Consider the following 16,763-nt stretch of genomic DNA (forward strand, 5'->3'; position numbering starts at 1 on the left):
CATGTCTCCTTTCTACCACTCCTGTACCCTCCCATCCCTCTCCTTCCCTACTCAACCCTGTGTCCCTCACATATCCTTCCATCCTAAGATCTTGAACCCAGAACCCCTCCACCTTTAGCCCGTGCCACCACCACTATTATCATCATCATTATCACCACCACCACTGTCATCACTAACATTATGTCCAACATTATCATCACCCTCAGCATCACCATTATCGCCGCCACTATTACCACCACCAACACGATTACGACCATCTTCATCCTCATCACTATAAATATCACAATCACCACCATCGCCAGCATATATCGCCGTCAATTCTTATCACCATTACCATCATCACCGCCATCTTTTGCCACCTGATACCATCATCGCCATCTTCATCCCATCACCGTCATCACCTACATCACCACCATAAACACAATCACCATCACCACTTTAGACATCGCCACATTCACCATCACATTGCCGTGGTGGTGGTGGTGGTGGTGGGGGAGGGCTTCTATGTCCTTATGACTCGACGAGCGACGCTAGAGGGGGATTCGGTCCCTGTTTTGCCCTACTGGGTCGTGACATACTATAAAGAAAACCGGAGTAACTTTATCCACGCTGCAAAGTATCTAGAGACTGAGAGAGGGGGTGGGGGAGGTTGGAGTGTTCTCTACAAATAGCCTCAGCATAGTAAAGGTGGGCTGATCCAAGCTAAGATTTTAACACAGACCATGATGCTCCTACATCTACCTTGCACTTCAGATAGATTTTTCGAATCCACTGAACCACACCCAGCAATGTAAAATGTACCGTCATGAACAAGACATTATCCAACTGGCTAATTTTCAGTTCATTAGTCTTGGTAGTGCCAGGCAAAAACTTCATTTTAGACAGAGGGATGGTGGGGCAAAAACATCCACCTCCCTTCACTCCAGTTTTTCCCCTCCGTCAAATATAGTTATGACACCTTTCCACCTTTCTCAACCACCAATTGCCCCCCCCCTCCTATGAGATTCCTGCTCCTACTGTTACTGTCTGTAACATTTTTTCTATTTTGGAAAATCCCACAGACAAACCTTCTACTGCATCTTCAATAAAACCACCAACTACATCTTCAGCAAAGCTTTCCACTTCATCTTCAGCAAAAATACCATGAGCAACCCCCTCCACAATATCTTCAGCAACATCACAGACTTCCACTATAGAAGTTCATATAATTGAAATCCATGTTCCCATGAATTTCCTATCAAGAACACATACCAAGTATGATAAACCAAAACGGACACACTCCTCAACAATAAAATCATTCATAGTTCCTTCTCAGTCTCACCAGAAACGCTCCCGATGATCTGCCGATTTCCTTGACTTTATAGACGTTCCCCCAAGAAAGATTCCTTTGGGAGCATCAGACGGCTCTGAGCCGGATATCAGAACCCATATGCGGATTCCAATACATGCTTCAAGCCCCTAATCTCGGATTATGAGATTCTAAATTCAGAGGATACAACGAACTTTAGTAGTAAAACTGGTACTTTTACAGCCATTGGTATTTCTCTGAGCTCTCGTAATGCTGTTTTAGATTTTCAATGGCTGGTTTTACCAGAATTGTATGGCAGCGACCACTTTCCCATACTGTTGTCTAGATGCCACTTCCCGGTTTCTGACATATTCGCAGATCACTTTGCTAGTGTTTCCAAGAAAGATCCTAACTCGTCTATGGCACACCATCGTCGCCATTTGGAATCTGATGGACTTAACTTTGCCTCTGCTAAGGGTGAATCTTATTATGTCCCCTTTTCCATCTCAGAAGTAAAGCTAGCTCTATCACAGTGCAGTGATTTGTTGCCAGGCCTTGATGACATCCCATATACCTTTTTCCGCCACATGCCTGATGCTTGAAATGGCTGTAATAAGCGAAACGTCGTACAAATAAAGGCTCCGTCCTCATATGGTGTTCAACTCGTCAGCCATTTTATTAGACCTCTTCAACTTGATATGGAACACCGGTGACTTTCCTTATTCTTGGGATATTCCTATAATCATCTCAATCCCAAATTCTGGAAAAGAGTATCAGTTGGCGACCAATTGTACCCCCATTTCCTTAATCCATTGTATTTATAAATTGCTGGAAAAATTGTAAATGTCAGGCAATAATAGTGCTTAGGGAGAGGTAATTGCTTGTCGCCTGTTCAATATGGTTTTCGAAATGCTGCCCACTTCAGATGCTCCCTTATCTTTCTCTCTCTCTCTCTCTTTTGAGAAAGCATACGACACATTTTATTGCCACAGTATTTCGCTAAGTCTATCCGAATTCGGTCTCCATGGCCGACTCCCCATTTTTATAGAACAGTTTTTATCTCATCGTTTTTTATGGGTGCGAATTGGGGGCGTTCTGTCTAGAGGTCGTTCACTTGAACATGACGTGCCGCAAGGAAGTATAGTGTCATACTTTTCGCTGTGGCTATAAATAGTGTCATTGGTGTGCTTTCAGAAGGAGTTTGTGATACCTTATATGTGGATGACTTGTCAATCTCCTCTCCAGCACGTATGCCATTAATTGAGAGAAAATTGCGGTTAGCAATTAATATGATCTCACAGTGGGCTGCAACTTGGAGATTTTCTTTCTCGGCTTCAAAGACTATGGCTTTTGCCGTCTTCGTGGCGTTCACCCTGACCCAGACCTATATCTCCATGAAAGTAGAATCTCTTGTGTAGAGGAAACTCATTTCCTGGGATTAATATTAAATAGCCGCCTGACTTGGATACCTTACCTTCATTAATTATGTTAAGGTTACCTATATGAAGACGCTGTCACTCGTTAGAATTTTGGCCCATACCACTTTGGGCACTGACAGACAGCCCCTCCTATTGCACCGAACGAGTTTTCTTTTCAAGTTCGAGTATGGTTGTGAAGTTTATTTGCCTGCTGCTGAGACTTGGGTTTGTGTGTAGAACTTGTTACGCCATTCTGGTGTTCGCCTGGCAACTGGACTGTTCCGCTCATCTCCAATATCTAATTTATGGGTGGATGTAGGTGTCCTTCCATTGGAGTTGGCGTCTCCGGTCCTTATTGTTGAGGTGCTGGTATCGAATTCAGTGTCTTCTTGAGTCAGTTTCCCAAGATTCGTGCTCACAGCTGTATGTATCTCACCCGAGTTTTCCCAAACCTTTCGATTTCAAGGTTGCATCTACTGTGGTGACATTGATTATACCTTCCACTCCTGTATGTCCCTATCGATTCCCTAGATTTGGTTACCGGCAATTCCCCCAACATTTCAGTCTGGAGCCCTGATATTCCTAATAAAAACTTGTTACTAAATTATGAGTACCATGCATTATTCCTACACTACTGTTCCACACATTCCGACTCCATCCCAGATGATTCAAAGTCTGATTCTGGAGTCGGATACGGTGTTATATTCCCTCCATTCTGTCGAAACGGTAGCCTCCTCAATGTTTCTTTTGTTTTTACGGCGGAGCTCTTTGCCATTATCCTAACTTTAAAATTAATCTTTACTCTTCCCGTTTTATCTTTTACAAATTCTAACGACTCTCGTAGTGTTCTCTCTGTTAAGGAACATTTTAGTCCTTATTCCCTTGATCCTTTTTTTATTATAAGTTTCTGAGTGGTTCCACCTACTCCAGCGTAGAGGCTACCACATTGGGGTTTGCTGTGTCCCAGCACATGTGAGATTTCCAAGAAATGAGAAGGCCAATAGGCTACATAAAGATGTAACATCTTTGATTACTTCTTCCAGCCCTATACCATTCCATGACATGCACTGCATTATACGGGTGGCAGTTCTTTCCAATTTGCAAAGCAGATTGGACACTTTAATAACCATCACTAAGATGGGGGAAATAATATCTTATTTCCGTCCGTGGACTATGCACTCGGAGACCGCGCTGACCCGTCTCCGGACGGGCCACACACGTCTCACACATACTCGTAGTTTCCTCATGTCCCGAGAAACATAACCGTTATGTGATGAGTGCTTAGTCTTCCTAACAGTACGACATTTTCTAGTAGAGCGTCCCAGTCTAGTGGACCTGCAAGAACAATACCTGTTCCGTTGTCTTGGTGAGGAAGAAGTATTCTGCATCTCGCAAATACTTGGAAATGAGGCCATTTCCCCGGGACCTAAGATAATCATGTTCGTAGAGAACGCTAGCCTTAATAAAATGTGAACATTTATCCGACAAACATATTTGTCGAAGAACCTAAAACACTTTAGTAAGATTTTTTTTAAGAGTAAACTGAACATGGGAAAGACACTCCATGCACATCATAATACGAACAAAGGTGGTTGTTCTTTGCAGTACAAGAATGCTGGGTTTATATCGTAGCTCGAGAAAGTGGGTTGTATATCAAAGTGCGAGAGAACTGGTTGTGCTTCGCAATGCAAGAAAGCTGGTATGTAGTAAAGTAGCATTCATTATATGCAAAATATAGTTGGTCTTCATGATATGAGAAAGGTGGCTGTTCTTCGTGATTTGAAAGACGCAATTGTTCTTTGTAGAATGTAAAAGGTGCTGGCCCTTTATAGAATGAGGGAGGTGCTGGTTTGTCATAGTATGAAGGTGCTGATAATTAATTAATGATAGTGTGAGGGAGGTACTGTCACGTGATAGTGTCCGTGAGGGTGGTACTGATACTTCTTAGTATGAGCGCTGGTACTTCATAGTATGAGGAAGGGGCTTGTATTTCTTAGTATGAGAAGGTAGCTTGTTCTTCGTCGTATGAGATTTTTTTTTTTTTACTTCATAGTATAAGAAGGGTGCTTGTACTTTATAATACGAGAATATTTCTACTTTGTAGCATGGTAACGACGCTTACACTGAATTGATAGAATATTCAAACTTTCCTAATTGCCGCGTTATCCATTCGGTTTGCTGTGGTCCTTTGGACAAATAACAAATGAAAATAGATAATGAATTAATTTTTTACATATGTTTTGCAAACATATAGTCTTAGTTATGTAGTTGTTTATATTCGTTTTACTGTAAACTTCCAAATGTATGAAAGGAAGGTGAGAATATATATAAAAGAGTGATATGGTAGACATGGGGAGAATGGAGGATATAACATTGGGTATTTGATTTTAGCATAATGGGATACAGAAGGTGAAAACATTTAAATACCTTAGAATTTCGTTTTTGGTAAGTCCAATGTGTGTGCTGAAAGTGTACTCACACAAAGAGAACACAGCGGGGAAGGAGCTTGAGAAACGAGGATCTGAAAGAGAAGGCTTCTGAAGAGGAGGAGTAGGAGAAGGATTCGAAGGAGGAAGAGGTGTCAGACACAACGGAGGCGTAGTCAAAGAAAGAAAAGCAGAGGCGAAGGAGGAGGTAAGGCAGGAGGAGGAGGAAGAGGAGTGGGAGGGAGAGAAGGAGTCGGTGTAGAACAAGGCAGAGGAGGAAGAACAGGAGGGGGAAATGGATGAGGAGAAGGTGCAGGAAGAAGAGACGGAGGGGGAGGTGGAAGAAGAGACGAGGAGGTGGAGGAAGAACATGTGGTGGAGAAAGAGGAAGAGGCACAGAAAGAGCAGTAATCTAATACTATGATTTTTTTTTCTTTGTCCTTTTTTCCTTTCTTCTTTTCCCATTTTCCCCAACTGTAATGGAGCAAATAATTTTAATCGAGGATTTGTGGCTAAGTAAACATTGAGGCGTTTTTTTTAATATCCCAACAGTAGAACAATCAAATGTATTGGATGGTAGATCATTCCATATGTTAACAACGTGATTGAAAGAAGAGCATTTTACTTCGTTTGTTTGAAAACGTTTTCCAACAATGTTGCACCTATTACTTCTGGTTGCTTTGGAGGTGTCAATTGTGAAATATTTTTACACGTTCATGTTTTCAATTTCTTTGACAATTTTGAAGACCTTGATCAAATTCCATCTCAATCTCCGTTTCGAGAGGCTAAACAAATTTAGTTCACTTAGGCGCTCTCCGTACGATTTGTTTCGCAATTTAGGAATGAACTTTGTTTACTCTTCGCTGCACTCTTTCTAACTTCTCTATAATATTTTCATGATATGGAGATCAGCAGTGAACACAATATTCTAGGTTAGGTCTATACTCAGAAGCTCTATCTATAAACCCAATTAGTGTATCTGCTGTTTTTGCGACCTCCCAACACTGTTTACTTGGTTTGAGACAATTAGAAATCAACACACAAAGGTGTTTCTCTCGTTCTATACTTACCAGATGTACACCATTCAGCGTATAGTTGGCCTAGACATTACTACTACTAATATGACATACTTAAAATCTGTCGGTATTGAAAAACAGCTTAAAATCTGTCGGTATTGAAAAACAGCTGGGGATTTACTGCCTATTCGTATACATTTTTCAAATCAAACTGTAACTTGCTGTCTCAAAGATGTCACCTTATTTGATGCAATTTTTGTATAACTTGCACTTTTCATTTCCATCCAGGTCATTGTATATAAGAAAGGGTACAAGACCCAACACTGAGCCCTGAGGCACTCCACTTGATCCACAACGCCAGTCGGAGCATTTTCCAATCAAAAGAACACGATGGTTACGATTAGACAACCAATCAGAAATCCATCGGTGAATGTACCCTATTATACATGGGATTTTAGTTTACTAGTGCTTCTAGCAACTTTCTATGTGTGACCTTATCAAACTCTCTTTAAAAGCCAAGATATATAAAGGCAACTGCCCTCCATTTTTCATACATCTCATAAATGTCCTTCAAGAAGTCGAGAAGGTTTTTCAGGCAAAAGTGCTTATTACGGGAACCATGTTGTGAATCTTTAATAATATTGTTTTTCTCCAATAATTCCACAGTATTGCCTCTCAATATGTAAGACTAATTGGCCGATAATAACCAAAATTAGATTTGTCCTCCTTGCATAACTCTTCCAAATAGTAAAGATAAATTGAAAGTCACATAGAGTGGCTTGCAGTATTTGTTTCTAATTCTTTAAGCATTCTTGGGTAGATTTGATCTGGTTCAGGGGATTTGCATATTTTAAGTTGATGTATAACACGCATCGCATCATGTTCTGTAATAGCCATGCCAGATTAGCGTGTAGTTCGAGAACGGACAAAAGGTCCCCGGACAAAATGTCCTGAAATCTGCACCCCCGGGACATTCGTGTAGTTACTCTCCGCCGTGATGGGATTCGTTGTTCGTTTCGACTGTCTTCAGTAGCAAACACAGACACAAAATAGCAATTTAGGATGTCTGCGATTTCCCTCTCATCCGTTACAATTTCCCACCTTGATGATTGAGAAGTGTCAGTGTTGCTCTTGAGTACTTTTTTCGCTAATGTACATGAATAATCCTCTTGGATTGTTTTTGTTTTTTGTTTTGCATGTAGAGGCGCTATAATGTTCTCGTAATTTGCTACATATTTTGATGAGCATTTTTTAATCCTCGACGAAATCTTTTGTACTCTGATCTATCTGCTTGGTTTTGCGTTGATTTGTATCTCCCATATGCACGTTTCTTGGCTAGCAAATTATTACTAATATCAATATTCCACCATCTGGGTTTGGCATTCCTTGATGGTCATTTGTCACGCATTGGAACACGTTCATCAAAGGCTTTTGTGAGTGATCAATAACTGTATTCCATGTTTGCTCAACATCATGAATTCTGTTCATTTCTGACCTGTCGATTTGAATGAGAGGTTACTGTGATGACTTGTGCTGAATTTCGGGTCAGCATCTACATTTATTTCTTGGTTGTCATGAGTGGAAGGAGCAATATAATGTTAAGAATAGTCCGAGAAGGAGGAGTTGGAAGAAGTAGAAGAACAAGGTGAAGTAGAAGAGTTGGTAGTAGTATAAGACGTAGAAGTAGAAGTAGAAGAAGAGTTGGTAGAAGAAAAAGAATTAGTAGAAGACGTAGAAGTAGGAGAAATAGAAATAGAAGAATAGGAAGAAAAAAAAGTAGTTCTTGTCTTTCCTTTCAAGATTTTCTCTCCCCTCTCTCTCTCTCAAAACGTGTTCAATAGCCTAGGGCACATTTTCAATCAGTCTCGCCACCGGATACTTTCCAAGGCGATTAAAAAAATGCCATTGTCACACTGATTCCAAAACCGGGGAAGGCACCAAATAGGGTAGAACACTTTAAGCCAATCTCATTGTTTGAGGTACCGGCGAATATACTGGAAAAATGATTATTATAAGACTGCTCTAACATCTCGAAGACGAAGAAGTACAACTTCCGCCAGTATATTCTGTCAGTACGGATTCCGACTACACCCAGTTACTACCACCGCAATTGCACAATCAAATGGGCAGATAGCCAACGCAATGACAGCGCGACACCAATGCACATTAATACTCCGAGATATCAGCAAAGCCGTCGACAAAGTTTGGCATGACGAGCTTAAACTAAAAACTATCCGGCTGCAGCTTCCTAAAAAACCAACGAGCCTCGTATGTGGATTCCGAACGGAACGCATGGGAAAAATCGAACTAAAAGAACACCAAAACGATCACTTTCTCCTGAATATTGGTGTACCACAGGGCTCGTGTCTATCGCCAGCATTATACACGGTGTACACAGCAGACCTCTCTCCTCCCCCAGCAAACTGCGACTACGTAATGCGTGTGGATGACGTAACACAAATCATCGTCTACCCAGGAATAGCAACCAAAATCATGGCAGAGCAAACGGAAAGGGCAATCAACCAGATCACTAAGTTTAAAGAGAAATAAAAAGTAAAGACCAACAAATCCAAATTCGAAGTGATGTCAATTGCGAAGTTCAAGTCAACCACAGAATGTTCAAATTACTTGGATTTAAACTGACCCAACGGGACATAATGACACATGTCAACAATAGGTTAAAACAAAAGTCATCGCGTTATAACTAACCAGATTTAAAGCAATAACAGAGAAATCCAAGTTGCATCTATACGAAACCTTAGGAAGGCCCATATTAGAATATCTATGTTCCTATCGATCGATTTGCGCTATCGAACGATTGCGCTGCGCGTTCGACGGATGTCCCTATCCCGATCACTATACCAGTTCTAAACCAATAAATTTCATGAAGAAGTAGTTACTGTACAATTTTAAACTATATTTTTATATCATGACGTGGTAATTTTTCCAATTTTATTAATTCAAAGATTATTGTGATTTAGTTAGCGTGGGCTCTTCATCCATAATGTTTACAAAAAAATATTTTTTTGCACTTGACATGTTTGATCATAACGCATCAGCTTTTATTGCACAACGAAACTGGAAATGAAACGCATTTCTTACATTGTCCACAATGAAATCATAATCTCACAAAATCTTAATGAAAATGGCATCATAATCCCACAAAAATCTTAATAAAATTAAATCATAATCCCACAAAAAATCATATAGATTTAGATAAGAATGCCATCAGGATGTGTGAGCATTTGTCCATTTTTTCTATTAAGGCTGTGAGCATTTGTCCGTACACCATAGACCTCCTAACCTCAGCATTGAGCAGACTCGGGTAGACAGTTGCTCACCGGCCAAGTGATAAATAGGACATTTGCTTTCCAAAGGATTATTTTAGTTATATTGAAGTTTATCACAGCAATAATATACAAACAATATACAAACCTAATATAATATACAGGATTTTTTATTTATATTGAAGTTTATTACAGCAATAATACAGGATTTTTTGTTATATTGAAATTTATTACAGCAATAATACACAAACAATATACAAACTTTCATATTTTAGTTTTTAATTAATTATAAAATTCAATACCAATTTCTTCCATCAACATATAGTGATTACAGTTTTATAACTGGTGCAGTACTGAAGTGGGTTTATTGTCCTTTGTGGTTTACAAGTCCAGTCTAATGGTGTGGCCAACTGCATTTAGAAAGTCAGGAGGACACTGACTTCCTGCAGCATAACCCCTGGCACAGATAAAGTAAATCTTTATCATAATTGTTAGAGGCCAAGAACTTATCAAACTCTACAATATAATCTAATGCATTGTTTTTAGTGGGTTTCATTGACTACTTACCCTAACACTTCTAGTTCATGAACTAGAAGTGTTAAGGTTAGGAGTCAATTCAGACTATGAAAGTAAAATTTTCGACTTATTAAATGACAGAGATACATAGGAACAGTTAGCCACACCATTAGACTGGACCAGTAAAAGATTATTACTATATATTGATGGAAGAAATTTGTATTTAATTTTATAATGAATTAAAAACTAAAAGTTTGGATATTGTTTCTGTATTATTGCTGTATACATAATACAATATAACCAAAAAAAATTCTGTATATTATTTGTTATTAAGTTCAAGAAAAGTAAAAAATAATCCTTTGGTGAGCAAATGTCCTATTTGTCACTTCTCCGGTGAGCAACTGTCCTACACCCGAGCAGACTGACCCCCTGATTCATGAAATTCGCAGGGCGTACCAGTAAAAAAAAACGTTGTGGTTCATGGTAGATTTTGATTATAGAAACATTGACTGAGAAAATTTTAGTAGATCAGGAAGCGAAAGTTTTCTTAGATGTGGTGCGGGATAATTTCGTAAAACAGATGATTACCGATCCTACGAGGGGAGAGAATACTCTGGACTTACTCTTCACAAATAATGAGCACCTAACGAGTAACGTAAAACATAAGAACATAGTGGGAGATAGTCTAGGCTCTAGCGATCACCAAGAAATAAGATATATTATTTGGAAAGAATTAAAAAGTACGAATAACGTTCAAGTACCGGACTTTAGGAGAGCCAATTTTGACAAGACGAAAAACCATACGAGACATTTGATCACTTACGGGACCGACCCAGGGGGTGTAGGACAGTTGCTCACCGGATAATTGCTCATCGGACAATCGCTCACCGGAGAAGTGACAAATAGGACACTTGCTCACCAATTTTTTTTTTTTTACTATATATTGATGGGAGAAATTTGTATTGAATTTTATAATCATTAAAAACTAAAATGTGAAAGTTTGGATACTGTTTGTGTATTATTGCTGTAATAAACCTAGATATAACTAGAAAAATCCTGTATATTGTTTGTTATCAAGTTCAAGAAAAGAAAAGAAAAATCTTTGGTGAGCAAGTGTCCTATTTGTCACTTCTCCAGTGAGCGATTGTCCGGTGAGCAATTATCCGGTGAGCAACTGTCCGTACCCGGACCCAGGGCGATGTCAAGGTCCATATAGTATGTATATGGACCTTGGAGGCTGTGACGTCAATAGCGCGGTCATTGGTCGGGTCACGCAGGTGTATGCGTACCTTGGGCCAGGTCACTTGTGGGCACGGGGTCAACAGTCAGGTCAGTATAGTAACCTAACGGATTCAATTCGAAATGCACAAAATAATTTTGTTCCGCTGAAACCAATACGAAAGAATAATAATACTCCCAAATGGATGACGGACAGGCTGAAACTTGAGATAGGAATGAAAAGAGGACTTCACGTAAGAATAAAAAAAACGGGGAGACACACCTTAAATCAAAATATAATGGTATGGCTAAACTGGTTAAAAACAATACGCGCACAGCAAAACGTAACTATGAAATCAAGGTTGCCAGACAAGCAAGATCCAACCCAAAGGGCTTCATTTATCTGTTTATTCATTTATCTATACTTCATTTATTTATTTCAGACTAGTCTCCATTCATTGAGAAGTGAAATCTCTTCCCCCCACAACGCCTGAGCCGGTCTTCCAAATCCTTACAGCTGTTACAAGCCATATTCGCCCTTTTTTCTAATGATACAAAGCTTTCAAAAGAAACTCCTGCCATTCGCCAGTGGGCAGACACCGCCATACCAAGAAACCATAGGAGAAATTCACAAAAGAACAAAAACAGAATCACTTAACATCAGGTTATATCGCATGGCTGGTCAAATCTGGGAGAAACTACTTGAGGACCCCACAACCCCAAAGAACCTGAATGAAAGCGAACTACAAGACAAAACACAACCCCACACACGGTTGCCAAGGAGCCTCCTGCCCAAAGACCAAAGTTCACCCCCACTACTACCAAAATATACTACCTCAGACCAGTCTGAATTATTAGCTTAAACAATTAGAAAATAACATAAAGACAAGTTAGCTTAGCTTGACCCATATGACTATACAAGGGGTGTTATCACCCTCTTTAACAACTCACTGTTTCCCTTCTAACTTTATTTTCTCTAAACCAGCTTTTATTTCCTGACTTATTCTAGTTTAAAAGAAAGATGATTAGTCATAGGATTGACATTAAATAACGTAGTTCTTCTATTGAGGAATACTACCAGCCGTTTGCACTGAACACGAATGTGTTCATTCCAAGTGTGCATTAAGGGAATCATACCGCTGGTAAACTACATGGCCTATTCCCACTCTACTTTGAAACCTTCCTATACCCTCCTCTCCCTTCCACTCGTTCCAGGTTAGCAACATGGTAGCTAACTTCCCAACAGAAGTAACACGATTCCAAGCCTCGCCCAGGGTGAGATATCAGAGCCCATACATGGTCAGGTCTATGATTAATGGTTTGACCTTACACATATTCACCTCACACATACCCACAACTCATTACCCAGTAGAGTTGGGAGTGTCAGCTCGCAGTGCAGCGATTGTGGATGCGCGCGCGCGCGCGTGTGTGTATTTACCTATTTGTATTTTGCGGGAAGGGGAGCTATGCTCGTGGTGTCCCGCCTTTGTATCTTCCAGTGTGTGTGTGTATTTACCTAGTTGTATTTTACGGGAAGAGGAGCAATGCTGTGTGTGTGTGTGTGTAGGTAGGTAGGTAGGTACCCCGATCTATAAGTGTTCTTTCTTATAGTGAATTATTATTGCAAGAACTCTTACATATTCTTCGTCATGCTGTCATTATTAAATGTGGCTCTTCCGCGTAGTTGCAGAAGAGCTAGCCTTGAAACAGCCTGGCCTTCCTTTAGCATAAAATTTGCATTAGGCGAATTGTAATTCGTCTATCATAGGTAGCATGAGTCTATGACTGCCGTTGTTTTTCTCAGCTCAGTAAAATTGTCTGGCGACAGTTGGAACAAAATCAAAGTCGACGGATGAGGAATGCGAAAGTTTACCCCTAACGTCACTAAATCCCTTCCTTTTTTTGTAATCTTACACTTGCATCATTGTATTTCCATGTTATGTTAGAAAAAAAGTAATAATAAAGATAATCGTTATCACGGTGAGGAAGGCAGAAACGTGGCGCGGGAGAGGGCAAGACCCGGGGAGGAGGGGGGAGTGGAGGAGAGGAAACTGGAGGTGGGAAGGTTGGGTGGTGCAGGCCCGGACGGAAGCAGGCAGGTCGGCAGCGGCGTCCGTGGAGAAACGCGTTTAGTTTACGTCGAGGAATTCGCCCGTCTGGTAGGTTGCCTGCCACCCTCGCTCTGCCCGCTTCGATCCTCTCCGGGGGGGACTTCGGTCACGACCTTTTCGTCTGTCTTGTCGCGACGAAATATTGTGATTTCTCGACCGCGTCGGACTCATAGATGTTGTGTTGTCAACGACTTTAGTGATATCGAATATTTTTTTTCTTTTAAGTGTGTGGACATGTTTATGTTCAGTCACGAATTTATTAAGACATTTTACTCGTTCTCAGTTTAAGAAATGTAAGAATGATGTGGTAGTATTATACAAGTGTTTAAGCCTGCTTCTCAGCTGTAATATACATACAACACTAGTACATCTTCAAGACTGTTAACATGACCTGACATCGAACCAGAATTCGAGCCAATTAACCTTTATGGTAATAAGAACATGGACATAGGCCTACATCCAGGTATACCTGTGTGATGTCATTTTGTGTGTGTGTGTGTGTCCTCGCATGCATATGTAGATGTGCACACGCAGATGTGTACATGTACATGCAGATACGTACATGCAGATGTGTACATGCAGATATGTACATGCAGATATGTACATGCAGATGTGTAATGCAGATAAGTACATGCAGATGTGTAATGCAGATAAGTACATGCAGATGTGTAATGCAGATAAGTACATGCAGATGTGTAATGCAGATATGTACATGCAGATGTGTACACGTAGATGTGTACATGTGTATGTGGGTGTGTGCATGTATATGAGACTGTGTATGTATATGCGGGTGCACCCATGTGCATGTGGTTTTGCGCATATGCATGTGGGTATGTGCATATTTTTGTGGGTGCTTGTGTTTATGTGTGTATTTATGTATATGTGGATATGTATTGTGTACATATATGTGCGTTTGTGTGCATGTTTGTGTCTGTTCGTATGGATGTCAGTATGCATGTGTACATGTGTGTACATTTATACGAATTTGTAAGCAGGGTTGGCCACAAAAATATGGCAACAATGGTTAGAACTTTGAGCGAACATTGTCACATGAAATAAAGAAATAATCTTGTTTGACTCCAAATTTTGTTTGAGTAGAAATACAATTCAATTCATATTGAATATTTGAGTTTGTAATGTACAAGGTACAGTAATCTCTCCATTAATGACGCATAAAGATAACTTTTGCATATTTTATGTGCATGAGTTTACATATACGAGTGGGCCAGTATACACAAGTATACTTGTATGACCATGCACGTATACATATGTTTACACAAATGTAAACGCATGTGCAAGTGTACGCGTTTTTCCTGCAATTGCATATGTGCATGTTAATGCAATGCATGTGCTTGCAAGTGTATATGAATGTGTATACAAATGTGCATGTAAGTGTACGGTCATGCAAATGTGTGTGTGCATGCAAATGTACGTCTATATGCATGTAAGTGTATGCGTGTGTGTGCAAGTATACACGTATTTGTATGCAGTTGTGCGCGTATGAATGTAAGTGCACGCGTGTTTGTGAATGTACAGTAAAGTACACGTGTGTGTGAATGTAAACACGCATGTAAGTGAATACAGGTGTACATGTATGTGCGAATGCTAGTGTACGTGTGTATATGAATGCAAATATACATGTACTTGTGTATGGAGCTGCATGCGCGTATGCGTATATATGCATATGCGTTTAAGTGTACATGCATGTGTGTGGACGTTTACATGCATGTACATAAATGTGAATATGCATGTGCGTATGCATGAATGTGCATATGCGTTTGCGTACATGTGTATGTATTTGTATGCACATACATATGTGTGTGTGTGCGTATACATGCATGTATATGTGTGTATGCATGAATGCATTTACGTGTGCATGCATATGGAGTCATGTGCATGCGTGCACATGCATTTGTGTGCGTGCATGTGTTAGCAGGTGTGTCTGTACATGTGCAGGTGTGTGTGTGTATCTGCACGTGCAACTGTATATTGATGCACATGTGAATCTGTGTAAATGTACGTGTATGTGTACATGTTCATGCGTGGATGTACCGTTCCAGGGGAGGTGTGGATGAAGGTATATAATATCTTTGGGCCGCAGATCTCCGAGGTGAGCGGGTTCTTCATGGCATAAAAATTGCTTATATCGGAAGCCTTCGATCAAATTTAAGCATGCAGAGCAGTTTTGTGGAGGACATCATCCATTGTTCTACATGCAAGTGAAGCCAATTGTATGTGTGTATATATGTGTGCGTGTTTATGCACGTGTGTGTGAATACGCGTAAGAATGTGTGAATACGCGTAAGAATGTGTGAATACGCGTAAGAATGTGTGAATACGCGTAAGAATGTGTGAATACGCGTAAGAATGTGTGTATTTACCTTAATTGTATTTAATTGTAATATATAGGAAAGGAACAACGCTCGTGGGATCACGTCTCCTATTCTCCAACTTATCCTACCTAGCTTCAAATTCATGTATGGTTCTAACTTGATCAATATCCTTAATTTTCAATTATCATCTCTATATTTATTCACGGGTTGTTCCATCTTGGGCTATGTCACCTAATTTATTCCAAGTATTTGTAAACCTATATGGGAAACTTTATTTCTTCACATCCTTTAGATATGTGATTGTTCATAATTTGTTCTCATGACCCTCACACTAATCAAGATTTTTTTTCTGTCAGTGTAATCTATCCCCTTTAGCGACCTGGATATTGTGATAATTTCACTTATTTCACTTCGATTTTTGAAGTTAGTAGATCCAGTGCTTTTAGTCTTTCTTCTTGTGGTTTATCTGGCAGGCTGAGAACCAGTTTGATCGCTGTCCTTCGTCATTTTTCGATCTTGCTTATATTCTTCATTCTGTGTGGGGGGCCATACCACTGATGCATATTCCAGTCTTGGACGGATAAGGGTTTCTATGATTTTTTTTTGTCATAAATTCATCCATATAGATAAAACCAACTTAATTCCTCTGCATCAGTTTGTATGTCTCTCCCACAATCTTATTTATATGTCTCTTAGGTGATAGGTTGTCTTTTATCAACATTCCCAAATCCTCTTGTTTTTGCAATAGACTTGCTTCTCAAGGAATAGGTAAGAATGGTCTTTTGCAGCTATTGCCCATTTCCAATACTTTGTATTTTGTTGTTCTATTGAAGTTAATTTTCCATTTTTGGCTCCATGCGAATATGATGTATTTTTTCAGTAGCCTACAGTCCTCCTCGTATTTCACTTTTTCTTGATTCTTGCAAACATGTTGGCATAGCTTGCTGTACCTCCCATCATGTCATTGATAGATACGAAATACACTTGGTGCTATCATTGAGCCGTGTATAACCTGGCTGGTCACTGCTCTATTCTGCCATCTTGTCCTTAATTACTGTCCTCATGTACCCTATGTTAAAAACAACAACAACTAAAATCTCATCCATTTGAGTAGTTTGTCCTTAGTCTTCCAGTATACTCCAGTACCCTC

General features: G+C 39.9%; 1 protein-coding gene across 6 annotated transcripts in view; it reads left to right on the forward strand.

Annotated features, from left to right (window-relative positions):
- Cen (cerebellar degeneration-related protein 2-like) overlaps positions 1-16,763 on the forward strand; it is a 201,532-nt gene that overhangs the window by 79,390 nt on the left and 105,379 nt on the right. The window contains exon 1 of one of the 6 annotated variants that reach the window (XM_076211057.1): positions 13,278-13,328. The exons of the other annotated variants lie outside the window; for them this stretch is intronic. The gene's annotated coding sequence lies outside the window, so the exon portion shown is untranslated. Of the gene's footprint in view, positions 1-13,277; positions 13,329-16,763 lie in introns of those variants that run through there. 6 annotated transcript variants of the gene reach the window in all.

The sequence above is a fragment of the Oratosquilla oratoria genome, chromosome 28 (assembly GCF_046742065.1).
Source record: "Oratosquilla oratoria isolate Oo_2021 chromosome 28, ASM4674206v1, whole genome shotgun sequence".
In the NCBI taxonomy this organism is placed as follows: domain Eukaryota; kingdom Metazoa; phylum Arthropoda; class Malacostraca; order Stomatopoda; family Squillidae; genus Oratosquilla; species Oratosquilla oratoria.